The sequence below is a fragment of the Hippocampus zosterae genome, chromosome 11, assembly GCF_025434085.1.
Source record: "Hippocampus zosterae strain Florida chromosome 11, ASM2543408v3, whole genome shotgun sequence".
Classification (NCBI taxonomy): domain Eukaryota; kingdom Metazoa; phylum Chordata; class Actinopteri; order Syngnathiformes; family Syngnathidae; genus Hippocampus; species Hippocampus zosterae.
Genome location: NC_067461.1, coordinates 18884556 through 18901870, shown reverse-complemented (window position 1 = coordinate 18901870; position 17315 = coordinate 18884556). Strand labels below are relative to the sequence as shown.

Here is a 17315-nt window from a genome sequence, read left to right as displayed (position 1 = left end):
AGGCAGAGGGTCGGCTACTCGCCCTCCACCAGGGAAGGCGATCGGTCGCAGACTACTCTATCGAGTTCCGGATTCTGGCAGCACAAAGCGGATCCGAGCTGGGTTGTTTTTTGGAGGAACTCATCGATAGAAAGCGGGTTCGTGATCTCGATGGGCGTCTCCTGGCGGTCGTTACACATAGAACGGAGCCATTGAAGTTCCAACTTTCTGGTAACCATGTTGAGCATCGGCGTTTTCTCGTAATGCGGTCCCGCAACGCTCCTCTCATCCTCGGGTTACCCTGGCTCAAGGTACACAACCCCGTAATTTCCTGGGCGCGCCCAGCAATTGATAGTTGGAGCCCATACTGTTATCAACACTGTTTACAGTCAGCCGTCGGGGGATACGAACGTGTCACACCCCCCGAGGATATCTGCCTTGACGGAGTGCCGGATTGCTATTGGGACCTCAAGGAGGTATTCAGCGAGGACCGCGCGCGTTCTTTACCTCCACACCGCCCCTACGATTGCGCAATAGACCTGCAGGCGGGCGCCCCGTTGCCGACCTCGCGGCTGTATCAGGTGTCTCAACCTGAACGCGAGGCGTTGACGGAGTACATTAACAGCTCGCTCGCTGCAGGCCTCATTAGACCTTCACGTTCACAGTTAGGGGCGGTTTTTTTCTTCGTGGGAAAGAAGGACAAGACCCAGCGACCCTGCGTCGACTATCGTGGGTTAAACGAAATTACAATAAAGAATAGATACCCACTACCCTTGTTAGATTCCGCCTTTGCCCAATTGCAATCCGCCACCGTTTTCTCAAAATTAGATTTACGCAGCGCTTACCACTTGGTCCGTATCAGAGAGGGAGATGAATGGAAGACCGCTTTTAAGACCCCTCTGGGCCATTTCGAGTATTTAGTGATGCCTTTCGGGCTTACTAACGCTCCTGCCATATTCCAAAACCTCATCAACGACGTTTTAAGGGACATGATTAACATCTTCTGTTTTGTTTATCTGGACGATATATTGATTTTCTCCCGGTCTTTACATGAGCACCAGCAACATGTTAGGCTGGTGCTACAGCGCCTATTAGAAAACCGGCTCTTCGTCAAGGCAGAGAAGTGTGAATTCCATGTTCCCGTCATCTCCTTCCTGGGGTTTATCATTGAACGGGGTAGGTTGCGAGCAGACCCCATTAAGACACAGGCAGTCACAAACTGGCCGGTTCCAACTAACCGCAAGGAACTGCAGCGTTTTTTGGGGTTTGCAAATTTCTATAGACGGTTTATCCGTGGCTATAGTCAAAAGGCGCTCCCCTTAACCCGCCTTACATCTGTTAAGACCCCATTTAAGTGGGACTCTACCGCGGACGCGGCATTCGCAAACTTAAAGGCGGCGTTTACCAGTCCCCCCGTACTTCAACATCCTGACCCTGATCTTCCCTTTATTGTAGAGGTGGACGCCTCGGATTCAGGGGTGGGGGCGGTGCTGTCTCAACGCTCTCCGATCGACCAGAAGCTGCACCCCTGCGACTTCTTCTCCCGTCGACTCACAGCGGCCGAAGCCAATTACGACGTGGGCAACCGTGAACTGTTGGCTGTTGTCTCCGCCTTGCAAGAATGGAGACACTGGCTCGAAGGGGCAAGGGAACAGTTCACGGTCTACACGGACCATAAGAACCTCGCTTACCTCCGTACCGCCAAGAGACTAAACTCCCGTCAGGCCCGGTGGGCCTTGTTCCTCACCAGATTCAACTTCATTCTCACATACTCCCCCGGGTCGAAGAATACCAAGCCCGACGCCCTTTCCAGTCTCCACGACCCTACGGGAGGGGATCGGCACCCGGAAACCATCCTCCCGGCTCAGTGCATCGTGGGGGTCGTCCAATGGGAGGTTGAGCAGCGGATCTAGACTGCCCTGGAGGGGGTTCAGGTACCGGCGGGGTGTCCAGCGGGGAGACTGTTCGTGCCTCCGCCAATGCGGTCTGAAGTTCTGCAGTGGGGACATGGGTCGAAGGTGGCATGCCATCCGGGGGTGAACCGGACGGTGCAACTCGTCGCACAGCGGTTCTGGTGGCCGGAGCGCCGGAGCGACGTGACGGAGTTCGTCAAGGCCTGAACCTCCTGCGCATGCGGCAAATCTTCCCATCAACCTCCGGCGGGATTGCTCCAGCCGTTGCCCATTCCGCCACGCCCCTGGTCCCACATCGCTCTGGACTTCATTACGGGCCTTCCCTCCTCCCGGGGTCGTACGGTCGTGCTCACGATCGTGGACCGCTTCTCCAAAGCGGCTCATTTTGTGCCCTTGTCCAGGTTACCGTCGGTGCTGGAGACCGCCAACCTCCTGGTCAAACACGTTTTCCGTCTCCACGGCATTCCAACTGACATTGTGTCGGATCGGGGGCCCCAGTTTGTGTCTCGCGTCTGGAAGCGGTTCTGACGGTCCCTCGGAGGTACTGCCAGCCTGACCTCCGGCTACCACCCCCAGTCCAACGGACAGGCGGAGCGCGCCAACCAGGATCTGGGGGCGGCCCTCCGCTGTGTGTGCCTCCACCGTCCCGCATCATGGGTCGACCACTTACCATGGGTGGAGTATGCACACAACACCCTCGTCTCCTCCGCAACCGGCCGATCACCGTTCATGACCGCTTACGGCTACCAGCCGCCACTGTTCCCATCACAGGAGGGGCAGGTGGAGGTTCCTTCCGTTCAGCACCATCTTAAGCGGGCCCATCACATGTGGAGAGAGGCCCGGAACCGTCAGATCGCAGATCGTCGTCGGCGTCCGGCCCCCTCATACGTGGTGGGACAAAGGGTGTGGCTGGCTACGAGGGATCTTCGCCTGGCCGGCTCGTCGGCGAAGCTGGGACCCCGATTCACTGGACCATTCGAGGTCGAGGCCGTCATCAGTCCAGCTGCAGTCAGTCTCCGGCTGCCACCCACCATGAAGGTTCACCCCGTCTTCCACGTCTCCCTACTCAAACCCGTGTCTTCCAGTGACTTGGCTCCTCCTCCCACGCCGCCGCCACCTCCGCGGGTGGTCGAGGGTGGTCCAGTGTACACAGTGCGTGCCATCCTGGACTCTCGGCGCAGGGGCAGGGGTTTCCAGTACCTGGTCGATTGGGAGGGCTACGGGCCGGAGGAGCGGCAATGGGTGCCTCGCTCCTGGATCCTTGATCCGTCCCTTCTGCGCGACTTCCACACCTCTCATTCTTCCAAACCGGGGGGTCCGCCGGGAGGCGTCCGTTGAGGGGGGGGGGTACTGTCACGTTCCATGCCTGCCAGCAGGTGGCGGGTTTTTCCCCTCTGCCTACTGCACACCTGCTCTTAATTCCAGGGTGATTATCAGGCCTTTTTAAAGTGGCTCTGGCAGCTCATTCACTGCCGGAGAATTCCACGCCGTGCCATATTCTCTCGTGCTCTATTTCGCTATTTGTTATTGACTCGTTGCCTTCTTGCCTTACGGCCGATACTCTTGTGAATCGCGTTTAGACTCTAAGATTTGTACTTATCGTATTTTCGCCAATTCAGGCCCGCCTCGTGTTTTGTTTTCCGCGAGCGTTTTCAGTTGTTTTTTCCTTCTTGTTACTCCTGGTCCTTATTTGATCAGCGTTTTTTGTTACCGTTTTTCCCTGTCGGGCTCTTTCTGTTTTTTGTCATTAAAGACACTTTTTGTTTGACAAGATTTTCTCGTTGTCTGCTTTCCGGGGATCCAACCCTTTACTTCCTTGTTCTGCACGGAGCGATCTGTTATCGCTTCGGGCAGAACGTGACAGATGCTGCTTTTTTCTTTTTGTTTTACAAATTTTAATTCTTATGTTGTTTTACTGTAAATAGTTAAAAGCGTATAAATATACACAGTCAGAGATTGGAACTTTTTGACGACCTTGTTTTGAGATGGGTCTTTGTAGTTTGCTTTTATTTTTGTAGCACGTTGTGTATGTTGAGTATGTTCAGAAGAATATAATCAGAATCAGAATCATCTTTATTGGCCAAGTATGTAGAACACACAAGGAATTTGTCTCCGGTGTAACACGCTGCACTAGTATCATCGTAAACAACAAAATCATTGAACCATTTTAGAGTAACCACTAGTTTTGAAGTACCATTTTGTGGTGCAAGAAGAGTGACTGTCAGTGACTGTTTAAGGAGTTAATGGCTAGAGGGAAGAAGCTGTTCAAGTGTCTACTGGATTTGGTGCGCATGGATCTGTAGCGTCTGCCTGAGGGGAGTGGCTGAAAAAGGTGGTGGGCAGGGTGCGGGGGATCCAGGAGGATTTTCCGTGCCCTTGTCTTGATTCTTGCAGTGTGCAAGTCCTCAAGAGTGGGTAGGGCGGTGCCAACGATTTTTTCTGCCGTCCTAACTGTCCGTTGAAGTCGGATTTTGTCCTTTTTTGTGGCGGCCCCAAACCAAACCGTGATGGAAGAACACAGGATTGATTCGATGACTGCAGTGTAGAACTGTCGTAGCACCTCCTGTGGCAGGCCATGCTTCCTCAGCAGCCTCAGGAAGTACATCCGCTGCCGGGCCCTTTTCAGGATGGAGATGGTGTTGACTTCCCACTTCATGTCCTGGGAGACTGTGATTCCCAGGAACTTGAAGGTCTCAACGGTTGACACAGGGCAGTTGGATAGTGTGAGGGGCAACTGAGGAGAAGAATGTTTCCTGAAGTCCACGATCATCTCTACAGTTTTGATCGTGTTCAGCCCGAGGTTGTGTCGGCCGCACCAAAGCTCCAGCTGCTCCACTTGTTGGCGGTACGCAGACTCGTCGCCGTCTTTGATGAGACCGATGACCGTGGTGTCGTCTGCGAACTTTATGAGTTTGACAGCTGGATCTGTTGAGGTGCAATCGTTTGTGTAGAGAGAGAAGAGCAGTGGCGAGAGGACACATCCCTGTGGGGCACCAGTGCTGGTAGTGCGTATTGATGATGTTGTTGCTCCCAGTCTCACCTGTTGTGTCCGTCCCGTCAGGAAGCTGAGGATCCACTGGCAGATCGTAGGGGACACACCGAGGTGGAGTAGTTTGGGGGTGAGGAGTTCCGGGATGATGGTGTTGAACGCAGAGCTGAAATCCACAAACAGAATCCTTGCGTAGGTCCCTGTGCTGTCGAGGTGCTCGAGGATGTAGTGCAGACCTATGTTGACTGCGTCTTCCACAGACCTGTTTGCCCGGTAGGCAAACTGGAGAGGGTCCAGCAGGGGTCCAGTGACGTTCTTTAGGTGATTCAGCACAAGGCGTTCAAAGGACTTCATGACCACAGACGTCAGGGCGACAGGCCTGTAGTCGTTCAGTTCCGATGTTGCCGATTTCTTGGGAACTGGGATGATGGTAGACTGTTTGAAGCAGGATGGGACCTCACAAAGCTCCAGGGATCTGTTGAAGATTTGTGTGAAGACCGGAGCCAGCTGGTCAGCGCAGACTTTCAGGCAGGAGGGGGACACTTTGTCGGGCCCCGGAGCTTTCTTGATCTTTTGCTGCTTGAAGAGCCGTCTCACGTCCTGTTCGTGGATCTGTAGTGGAGAAAAAGAGGGTGGGGGGGCTAGGTAGAGTGGTTTCTGGTAGAGGTGGGTGTGTGTGGGAAATGGGGGTGTCCTTTTCAAATCGGCAGAAAAACATGTTTAGTTCATTAGCAAGACCCTTATTGTTCACTGTTTGGGGGGATGGCATTCTATAGTTAGTGATTGCTTTCAGGCCATTCCATACAGATGCAGAGTCGTTAGCAGAGAACTGGTTTTTCAGCCTCTCTGCATAGCTTCTCTTTGCGATGTTAATTTCCTTTGTCAATTGGTTTCGGGCATGTTTGTACAGTGCCCGATCTCCACTTCTAAATGCGGCCTCTTTCTCTTTCCTGAGTTGCCTGAGTTTGGGAGTAAACCATGGCTTGTTATTGTTGAAGGAGCAGAACGACTTCGTTGGTACACACATGTCCTCACAGAAACTGATGTATGATGTTACAGTGTCTGTGTATTCATCCAGTGTGCCCGTTGAAGTTTCAAAGACGCCCCAATCAGTGCAGTCTAAGCATTCTTGTAGAGCTAGCTTTGCTTCATCTGTCCATTTTTTCACAGTCTTAACAACCGGTTTAACACATTTGAGTTTCTGTCTGTATGTAGGTATTAAGTGGATTAAATTGTGGTCAGAAAGACCCAATGCTGCGCGGGCGACCGATCGGTATGCATTTTTGATTGTTGTATAGCAGTGATCTAGAATGTTGCCTTCTCTGGTGAAACAGTCTATGTGCTGCTTATATCTGGGAAGTTCACGGTTAAGATGTGCTCTATTAAAATCGCCCAAAATGATCAGGGGTGACTCTGGGTATTTTAGTTCGAGTTTGTTTACTTGTTCGGCTAGCGTTTGTATCGCCGTGTTAGCGTTAGCTTGTGGCGCAATGTAAACACCGACTAGTAAAAAGGAGGTGAACTCACGTGGCGAGTAGAATGGCTTGCAGTTTAAAGACAGCGACTCCAGGTCCGGGCTGCAGTGTGCGTCGAGCTTCGTGACATCAGTGCACCATTCTTCGTTGATATAGAAGCAAATCCCACCACCTTTCGATTTCCCCGATAGCTCCGTGTCGCGGTCGGCTCGGAGAAGGCGGAAGCCGGGTAGATGTAGCGCGGGATCTGGAAGTCCGGTCACTGAGCCAGGTTTCAGTGAAGCAGAGCGCAGCAGAACGTGCAAATGTTTCGTTGGTCTTTGTGAGGAGAAGAAGTTCATCCATCTTGTTTGGCAGAGATCGTAGATTAGCAAGATGGATCGATGGGAGCGGGGTTCGAAATCCGCGCTGCCTGAGCTTGACGAGCACGCCGGCTCGCTTCCCCCTCCTCCGGCGGCGTCTCCATGCTCCGTACAGCGCAGCCGCTCCGCTCGCGATTAGCTCCGAAAAACCTTGTGGATTTTCGTGTGCTGGTGAAAAAAGACCGAGCGTAGACTCCCCAATGCGCAGCAACTTTTCCCTCGTGTAAGTAAGGCGCTCAGGGTCGCCAAAAACAAACGAAAATGACAAAAACAGGGATAATACTAGGGAGCGTGTGACCGAGGCTGCCATACCTGTCGGCGCCTGATGACGTAAAGCCATATAAATAATAAATATTTGATATGTCTATTTTTTGCATTAGTACTTCATTTTACACATAATATTACGTCATTTATGGTATTAAATTTATTTAAGCAACAAAAAAACTGAGGAGCCATTTGGGAGCCGAAATGGCCAGCTCTTTTCAATGAGCCGAGGCAAAAGAGCCGGCTCTCTAAAGGGAGCCGAATTCCCATCACTATTGTGCAGCACAGGGTAACGCTCCACCCCTCAAAAAATGACAGCAAAAAGCTGATTGGTCAGGGACAAAGAAGAGTTATTATTGGTTGGAAAAGACCGTCAATCAAAATTAGGTTTCGTTTCTTGTGAAACGAAACCTAACTTTTGCAAGTATCTGGAAGGGAGGGGGATGGTGGGAGGTGGAGAGGGAGAATGGAAATGGGCCGAAGAAATAAAGCTCTGAATTAAGCTCCCTTGACAAGTGAGGTATGCGAGACTGCAAGGATTTATTTTCTGTGAAATTTAACCAGTTCCAAGAAATGGAAAGTGGAGGCTCTGGTTTTAAATCGAACTTTATGTAGCCAAGTCTCTGGAACTGGTTGTATGTTGTATGTTTTTAAAAGTTTACAAATAAGTAATCATTGAGTTCCAACACAATTCCTGTTTCCGTGTTTGTGCTGCAACTGTACTTTGTGTTGACCGGTTTGTGCTGACCGGACTTCCAGGGACGGGAGGGGAGAGGCTATCAGTTATTCGGGGCGTATTCGCTTTTTATGTATTAAAAATTGTGACTGTTTGGGGCCAGAACAGGCTTTGTGTTGCGAGCCAATCTATGACTTGAGAGAGACCTTCAGAAACACTGCCACTCGAGCGAAGAGAATTGGTTTGCAGTAGCTGCAAATTCAGAGCCTGTGTGCCGTGAGCAAAAATGTTGTCTGTCAAGGCTACATGCACACAAATGCAGTTTCTCAGCTCCATTTTGAAACATCAGATGTGTTAATGTTCTCAGAGCCTTGTGTCAGTGTACTGCAACCTACCCAAAACAAAGTCCTGCTCACAAAGTAGGGGAGCCAATTATTGACCAAAACTGAAATACTTACTACTTAATACCTTGACATTAACATAAATACATCATACATTTCAGTGTGAACAACATATGGCGCAGAGTTTGCAACAAATCCTTTAAAGCGGTGGCCCAGTTTTAGGTTTTGAGGACTCAGAGGATAACAGCGACCAAGCCAGCGGCAGGTGCGGCAGCAATGGTTGCACCAACTGAACCTGAAAAAAGAGGTCACACTTTAGAATTTAAAGCTAGTCAAACACAATGCTATCCCAGCCATGAATTTGATTTTAGCCTTCTGCTAAATCTATATTGAATCTTGATTTATAAGCTGCATCTAGTTTCTATCTCACTTGACTGGAGTTTATGTCACGCAACTTTGACAGGCGAAGTGCACCAAGAACTGGTGACTAAGCTGATCACATGGAAGAAAGACAAAAAAAACAACAACAAAAAAACCATTCACGCTCATTTGGGCTGCAGCTATGGAACAATTTCTAATTTTGAAATCTTATTGAAAATTATCACAAATAATGAAATATTCAAGATAATATATTTAGCATCGGTATAAGAACATTATGTATACACAGAGAAAATAACGCATTTCACGTCATGAATAACCCACGTGACGGCAGAACCACAGTAGCGATTTTGCCAACTAAAATGGCACAGTTGAGTAAGCGTGGTTTGTTTAAAAAAATGATAATTAAAAAATAATGGCGCTCAGATCAATTGGCCACATATGGTGAAAACGATTTCCGTGAAAATGTACGTGATCAGCATCGATCCATCAGAAGGGCTATTCACACGGCACACATTTGCTGCACCGAGATATTTTGTTGCTATATATTTGGCACCGCAGCAAATTGTGTGGAGCGTTCACACGTACAAAGCCGCTGAGCGGGGCAGCCCCGGTACAGTGTCGGGGCTGCCCCACTTGCGTTCACACGGCAGTTTCTGCAGCGGAGCAAAACGGCAGAAAACAAACGAGCTGTTGTGTTGGTTCTTTTAAAACGTACTGTATATACACAACTCAAGCGACTACTGGACCGGCACGTCCTTCTCCTTCTCGGTTTCCGTGCCTTCTGCTCGAGAGTGACCGCCCAAGAAAACGTAAATGAACGATGACTTCAATGACACTCAGAAAAGCAAACACTAATGCGCCAAACAGAAAATCAAGAGAGGAGATCACAAAATAAATTCTATGGGGGGCGGAGGGTTGTGAACAAACAACAAAGGAACAAACAACTCTGAGACAGTCCAGTCTCCTACAAAAGGAAAGATGTTACTAGCCAAGTCTTGTGTCGTTATGAAACAAACACATTACGGAAGTCCGACAGAGCACGAAAGCAACGCATTCTCGCCATGCGTACTCTTCACAATCATTTGCTCTAGAGCAAATTTAAACCAGTTGCGTTCACACGTGCAAATTTACACCGGTGCTGCTTCGCAAACGAGCATTTGCTCCGAAGCAAATATTTTACCCACCTCCCTGAGGTGGGTCAAATTTGGTCCGGTATAAGCTCTTTTCCGGGGCTACGCCGGAGCTAATTTGCACGTGTGAAGGGTCTACTGGGGCAGCCCCGGCGCAGCACCAGACCAAATCTTGCCGTGTGAACAGCCCTAATGCCGATCACAAAGGCTTTGTTGAGACTGCTAGCTAAAATTCGATTTTAACCCATCCAGATTGAAACTGGATGGCTCTTTTGTAGTCTGAACAGTCACAAAGCACAAGAACTCAATTTATTTTTTATGAAGGCAGTTCATTCGAACTTCAATAACCAGAACAATAGTAGCAAAGGCGGCTGTCTTGGTTTGGCCGCATAAGCTGCAGGACTTTGGCACATGGAGTAGTAACTCAACATGTATGTATGCATGTACTGTATACCTGCAGCTGCTGCAGTGCCAGTTGCAACTCCAGTCTTGACGAGAGCTGTGATCCCCACTGCAGCTGGGTAGCCAATGGTGGCAATCGCAATTGGTGCAAAAAGCAAAATTCCTCCTGGACAAAAGCAAGACAACACCGAGAATGACAGTCAAACACATATAAACACTAACACCGAGTTTGTTGAACGTATTTTCATCGAAATCTTTTTTTTTTAGTTTGTATAAAAAATTCAGGCTGCAAGATAATGATAGTTATGTAAGAAAAGCTGCTTCCTGGTGCAATTTACAATTGATTAGTCAAGTAATTGCAACTGCTATTGTTGATGAGTCGACTAGCAAAATAATCATCTGTGGCAGTCCTTGTTGAGAATTGTTATTACATAATCTGTACAGACTGGGTTAATACTCTTATTCATGTGACATGGATAAGACTTGCCGGGAATGCAGAAAATGAAACCAAATTAGAAGTGTGTGTATGTGTGTGGGCCGGCCCGGTAGTCCAGTGGTTAGCACGTCGGCTTCACAGTGCAGAGGTACCGGGTTCGATTCCAGCTCCGGCCTCCCTGTGTGGAGTTTGCATGTTCTCCCTGGGCCTGCGTGGGTTTTCTCTGGGTGCTCCGGTTTCCTCCCACATTCCAAAAACATGCGTGGCAGGCTGATTGAACACTCTAAATCAGGGGTGTCCAAACTTTTTGCCAAGGGGGCCAGATTTTATGTGGTAAAATGTCGGGGGGCCGACCTTGGCTGACATTCTTTACATTGAACAACAATATTGTTCAACAAATTTTAGTAAGCCAGTCTGTTTCACATTTCCATTTTTATTTTAATTTCAACAATCTTAAGAATTTCTTTTGGTTCATTTGAAACAGGTATATCACATGCAACTGCTTATTCAATTGACTTTTTCTTAAACAGAAGTCTCCTGAGTGCAAATTGATTGATTTGAAACATAAGATGTTGACTTTCATGTTGACACCATGACTTTTCAATAGTCACAAAACCTTTGACTCGAACAACAGGGAAATGAACAAGCAATACATGAGTGTGAGTGCGAATGGTTGTTCGTTTCTGTGTGCCCTGCGATTGGCTAGCAACCGATTCAGGGTGTCCCCCGCCTACTGCCCGAAGACAGCTGGGATAGGTTCCGGCACCCACCGCGACCCTAATGAGGATCAAGCGGCTCGGAAGATGAATGAATGAATGAATGAATGTATGTGTGTGTGTATAAGGGATTCATAAGCTCCGCCCACCCAACTGAACCACCTGCCACCCACTCACTAGCCAAAGTAAAACCCTGATTCACAGCTTAATTTTACCTTCTGAATGAAAGAGAATTTAACACTTGTGCTTGTAAAGAGCATTTAACACTTGTGCTTGTTATTATGCTTACCTGCTGCACCCGCTGCGCCCGCAGCAACAGCCAGTGCTGAAACTGAAACACAAAAGAGATCAAATTTCATTAGAAAAGAAAATGCACTTTGAGATAAATATTCATTTACCCTGTCTGCCGATTTCGAAATAGGCTCGGAGCGCCCACTGGTTCACTCCACCCGTTCGGATATTCTGTACGAAACTCAAATTGGCCGTTCGGAAATTCAGATTGAAACCAAAACAGTGCCAGTGGAAGCACTAGGCGTCAAGTAGCACAGATGGAACCATTTCAACCACGACCTGCTGATTGGTTAAAAACATAACATTTCTGTAATCACACAACAATTATTTAATGTTAAATTACAGTTTCGTGACTGTGAGAGTGGAAAAAAATACAATGAATGGTCAGAAGCAAGTAACAGTGGACAAACATGGCGCAGTTTATACCACTAAGTGGTTTTGTTTTCAACGTCAATAAAATCAAATGTCGCCACTGTTTAATATTTAATACCGAGGATATGATGTGTAGTAACTTTAGCGTCATAAAATGTTTTTGTTTTTTAGTATCTACGACTAAAAATCACATTTGGCCGCTGACCAGTGAGTCTTACTACGGTATAACGTCCACGTTTGCAAGACGACGCGGATTAATCCTCAATATTGACTAAAGAGTTACTACTACTTACGAAGTCCCATTTCGTCCGTGTCGTTTCACCCAGTTAAACAACTTGGTGGCTTGTCCTCAGATAGCGGACTGTGTTGTAATGATGAGGGAGGGGTGTGAGGACAGATATGAAATCGAAACAGTGGCTTGGTTCGCTTTTTTGACGTTGTTACTAGTGATAGGAATTACGGCTCCTTTTAGAGAGCCGGCTCTTTTAGATCGGCTCCCTAAAAAAGCCGGCTCTTTCGGCTCCCAAATGGCTCCTCAGTTTTTTTGTTGCTTAAATTAATTTAATACCAAAAATAGCGTAATATTATGTGTAAAACGAAGTACTAATGCAAAAAAAGACATTATGTCAAATATTTATTATTTATATGGCTTTATTTATATTCTTCTGAACATACTCAACATGGAGTGCTACAAAAATAAAAACAAAGTACAAAGACCCATCTCAAAACAAGGTCGTCAAAAAGTTCCAATCGCTGAATGTGTATATTTATAAGCTTTTAACTATTTACAGTAAAATATAAGTAAGCTTTGAATACCACACAACAAATTATAAATTAAAATTTGTAAAACAAAAAGAAAAAAAGCAGCATTCAGGTAAAGGTTTTAGCTTGTCTTTAGCGAAGATTGGCATGAAGAAAAACCAAGTGCCTCAGCTTTGAGGGGTTGATCCTGTTTCTCCTCTCTGTTAATATTTGCCCTGTTTTGGAGATTCTCTCTGAGGGGACAGATGTTGCGACATCACACAACCAACACAAAATGGATGAAAATCCCTTGCAATCATTTTACCCAGTTCCTCGTCAATTGTGTTCTGTTTTGCTGGTTTTATAGCTTTTTGCATAAAGTGGCTCATAGCGCTCTGGGTTGTACATCTAAACTTTTAAAATCCAATTTTTTTTCACTAACTAACTCTCTCGTCTCCTCGTCTGTCTTGTTCGCGTGCTGCTCAGTGTGCTGCTGTGTGTCTCTTCTATAACCCCTCCCCCTTCTCTAAACTGCAGCGCGCGCGCGCGCCTGTGTGTGTGTGGGTGTGTGTGTTTGTGTGTGTCTGTGTGTGTGTAAAACCCTCCCCTTCCGGCTCCCAATGAGGTGGGAGCCGGCCCCCATCGTTCACTTCAAAGAGACGGCTCTGGGAGCCGGCTCGTTCCCGAACGACACATCACTAGTTGTTACGGCAGTACGTGCTGGCGTGGCGGCTGTCCTGACTCGTAGTTGGGGCCAGTTTGTATCGCTGTCACAAACCGTTGACACCAATATCAATCACACCACCCCGAAATTATGTTAAATTGTTAATTGGACGCAAGAACAACAACAAACGAATACAAAACTAATGAATGAGGCTGACAGACACCCGAGTGTCTTCTGGCAGAGACGCTCTCGTTTGACGTCATCTTTTGGAGCAGTTTCCTCGCCTTGCATTTGCAAAATAATAACGAATGGAAACGGGTTAAGTCCCGTTTTTTTGACATTTGCGGTTTGTATAATGGATCGAAAATATCACATTAGTGATATAAATTAAGGAAATTATGAAGACGGTTTGCTGGAGGGGAAAATGTGTTGTGATGAACCAGAACAGCAGACAATTTATCGGAATCAGCCTTCGATTGAGAACGAGACAAAAAATTATGTCAGCGCTGCGTCACAACAAAGCTGTACTTCCGGTTGGAGGCACGACGTCGACGAGCAAGGAAAGTGTCTAGACCTGTATTTTGAAACACTACAAGTACGCATGTGGTCTATCCTATCGTCTTCCAACCGTGGTAAGACTTAGCACCATTGTATTAAACCCACCCAACACCGTATGTTGGCTATAGCTTATAAACCTTTCTTCGAGCACATTTAGCTAAGCTCCAGTGGCGCAATCGGTTAGCGCGCGGTACTTATATGACAGTACACTGTAGAGCAATGCCGAGGTTGTGAGTTCGAGCCTCACCTGGAGCAGTATTTTGCACAGTCCGTGTTTCTTTTGTTCGGTATTTTCAATGCACTTATGTTGTGATATTGGTAGTTTTATGCAAATTAATGCATCATTGTGATCTATTCTGCAATGACAATGACAGGCCTAGAAGTCACGGAGAACCCCGAACAGTAGTATTTTGTTTTTACTGCCAGTAGGGAGCAGCCTTTGTCTATTTATGCAATATATTCGAACAGCAAGTTTAATGTAAAATAAATTCCCAAATAGTGAATGAAACGAGGAAAAGTTTAAATGTGTCGACTCATTTAATTTTGCAGTTGCTAAACTTTTTTCTTCGGTGGAGGTCACCACTGTTTGAGCTGTGTTGTTCTATTTGGAACCCATTTTGATTCCCTAAAAACTAAAACCTGAGTAAATCATTAATTCAAAAGTAATGTTTTTTTTAATAAATGATGTACTATTTGAATGCATTTCCAATTCCAACTCTCCTTTATGAGTTGAGGAGTCAGTTCTCCATTTGTACCATCCAATGTGTTCCAACCTGCATTTGTCACTGTTCAGTCGTTGCTGTCACTCAGGAAGAGTAAGTGATGAATATAAAATACAATATAAAATAAAAAAATTGATGTTCTGCCAAAATATTTTGTCACGTATGCTGCGAAATGATTGGGTTACGTTAATCGGTTGTCTTGGATTACATGTATTGAAAAGCATAACAGCAATGTGTTGATTTGCTATTTCACCTTTTTTGAGTGAGTGCATCAGGTTTCCAGTTCACCATACCTTAAAAAAAACTATGCCTAAAGTTCATACATAGAGTATGTTTGCATTATATTTGCTGAATTTATTCCCATTTATTCGATATGGTAAAAACATGTTGCATTTTATTGGAATCTTGCATTGGACTTTCTTCCATCCATTTTTCAAACCGCTGATCCTCACTCCGGTTGTGGGTGTGCTGGAGCCTATCCCGGCTGTCTTCAGGCATGCCATTGGTCTTACATAATGAAAATTTCTATATTAAAATGTATCATCATGTTTTTTATAGGATTATTTTATTGAGTGATACCTACATGCTCATACGTCCATCCATCCATCCATTTTCTCTTCTTCCCGATGAGACACTTTAGAGTCTTCAAACTGCAAGAATGAAAACGCCACACAATATGGCCTGTGCTAAGATTCTCACCCAGGACGTCTTGCTGTACTAAGCACTCAACATGTGTTCCACTTTTCTGCACAAATTAAAGCAATATATGATTTGTATTTGCACATACAGTACTGTCTGAAAGGCCAACTGCTATGACTAACTATTATTGCACGTACTTAATTGCACTTTATCTTTGAAATGCACCGCACTCCTTGGTACGTAGTAATTTCATTGTAATGATTTTTGCAGGGCTAAAGTAATACCTTTTCTCTCGTTTCTATTAAAAAAAGAATGCAGTTTGTAGTTCTACCAGCAAGGGCTGCTGCTGCCCCCAGTTTGCCTCACTTGTATTTACCGACATGGAACGAACTGAAATGACTGCATGGATATGATTGGCCGTGTGGAATATTTGAACAAAAACAAATATCTATCCATGTGTCCTCTTATGTATTCATATATCGCACAAATTGTTATCCAGAGGGACTTTCAATGAAAAAAACTTTTGGTTTCTGACCATATAGAATAATAATAAAAAACATTGGACAATGTATGTCGTACAAAATAATATGGGAATGTTAGGCTGAAGCACCATGAGATCACACAGTTGTGTAAGCTTATGTCATATTATTAATTATCATTTTATGTTTGAGCATCATATTATTTCATGTTAATATCATCTAAGGGCGGCCCGGTGGTCTAGTGGTTAGCGCGTTGACCTCACAGTGCAGAGGTATCGGTTTCAATTCCACCTCCAGCCTCTCTGAGTGGAGTTTGCATGTTCTCCTGCGTGGGTTTTCTCCGGGTACTCCGGTTTCCTCCTACATTCAAAAACATACATGGCAGGCTTGAACTCTCAAAATTGTCCATACGTTTGAGTGTGAGCGCGACTGGTTGTTCGTCTCTGTGTGCCCTGCGATTGGCTGGCAATCAGTTCAGGGTGTCCCCCGCCTACTGTCCGATGACAGCTGGGATAGGCTCCGGCACCCCCGCGACCCTTGTGAGGATAAAGCTGATCAGACGATGTATGAATGAATGAATGAAAACATTTTATCTATCTACATGTACATATCTATCTATCTATAATATAAAAATATCCCACCCGCAAAGTGATAATATGAAAATGTTAATATTTGCACAGATTTCTAGAAAATAATTAAATAAATCAATAACATGTCGCATATGAATATGTACAGTATCTGTTTCCTCAATCATTCTTGGTAACACTGGTCAACAGCAAAATTTAATCAGAGATAGCTTCATGTGTTCCTTACATTATTTTCCCAGTCCAACCGGTTTTTGAAATCTATTCTTTTATTACTATTTAAGTTTAACATTCAAAGCTTGTGCAACGCGGATTTTACCATGTGTTGTATTTTATGGCTATGGCGTTTAAAAATTTTTTTCCACCTGATACTGAACCTAGCCCTTAATTCATAAATATTGCTTAATATCTTACTGTTACATAGCATATACTTTTGAAATGAATATTGTTATTATTGTTGTTGTTTTGAAAACCTGATGTGCTTGAGAAAAACTAAGGGCAGATTCGGAATCTGCAAAAAAACGAATCTACAAAAGTTTATTTGCATCTCTGACTAAAAAGAAATCTAGTCAAAGTTTTTTGTTGTAATTATTGGGGGAAATCATGAACATGATCTGTCTCTTCAAATGTATAAATATAATTGATTATCACCACATAATTGAAGGTCATGTTTGCAAATTTATTATTTCAGAAGTGTATTTGAAACCCCTTGGTAAGGCAGGCCTTTACCAACGGGGCTTACAATAGTCAACTGCATATCAGACATTTAGCTTGATGTGTGCACTTAAGAGGACACTCAAAAAGGAGCATCCCTGGGATGTGTCGATGACACAGGTAGGACACTCGATCATTTGCTTTGCCTCGGTGCATGATGTGATGAATCATCATGCATCGTAAATGACTCAATTACATGTCTATAGCACAAAATAGTCTCATGTAATATTTTGAATGACTTAGATGCTGAGAAACTAAATGTTTCTGAAAATCGCTAGTTTTGTAACGCGATACTATCGACACTGCCAGCTAAATACAAATCGCCTGAATGTCATTTTGGATGTTTTCTGTCGGGAAATTGTGAAGAATGAACTGAGGTTTATAACCTGTTCTGTGGATGAACTTGGAGTTTTACAATGGTATTTTTTTACATGGCACAAAGTGTACCTGTCGTTTTGTAACTTAAGACTGCCTTTTAAACAATCCC

At 45.6% G+C, this 17315-nt stretch overlaps 1 non-coding gene across 1 annotated transcript; it reads left to right on the top strand.

The window, feature by feature from the left end:
• Positions 1-13851: 13851 nt before the first annotated feature.
• On the top strand, positions 13852-13945 carry trnai-uau (transfer RNA isoleucine (anticodon UAU)). Its single transcript has 2 exons — positions 13852-13889; positions 13910-13945. It is a non-coding gene; the product is annotated as a tRNA-Ile (tRNA).
• The last annotated feature ends 3370 nt before the right edge of the window (positions 13946-17315 follow it).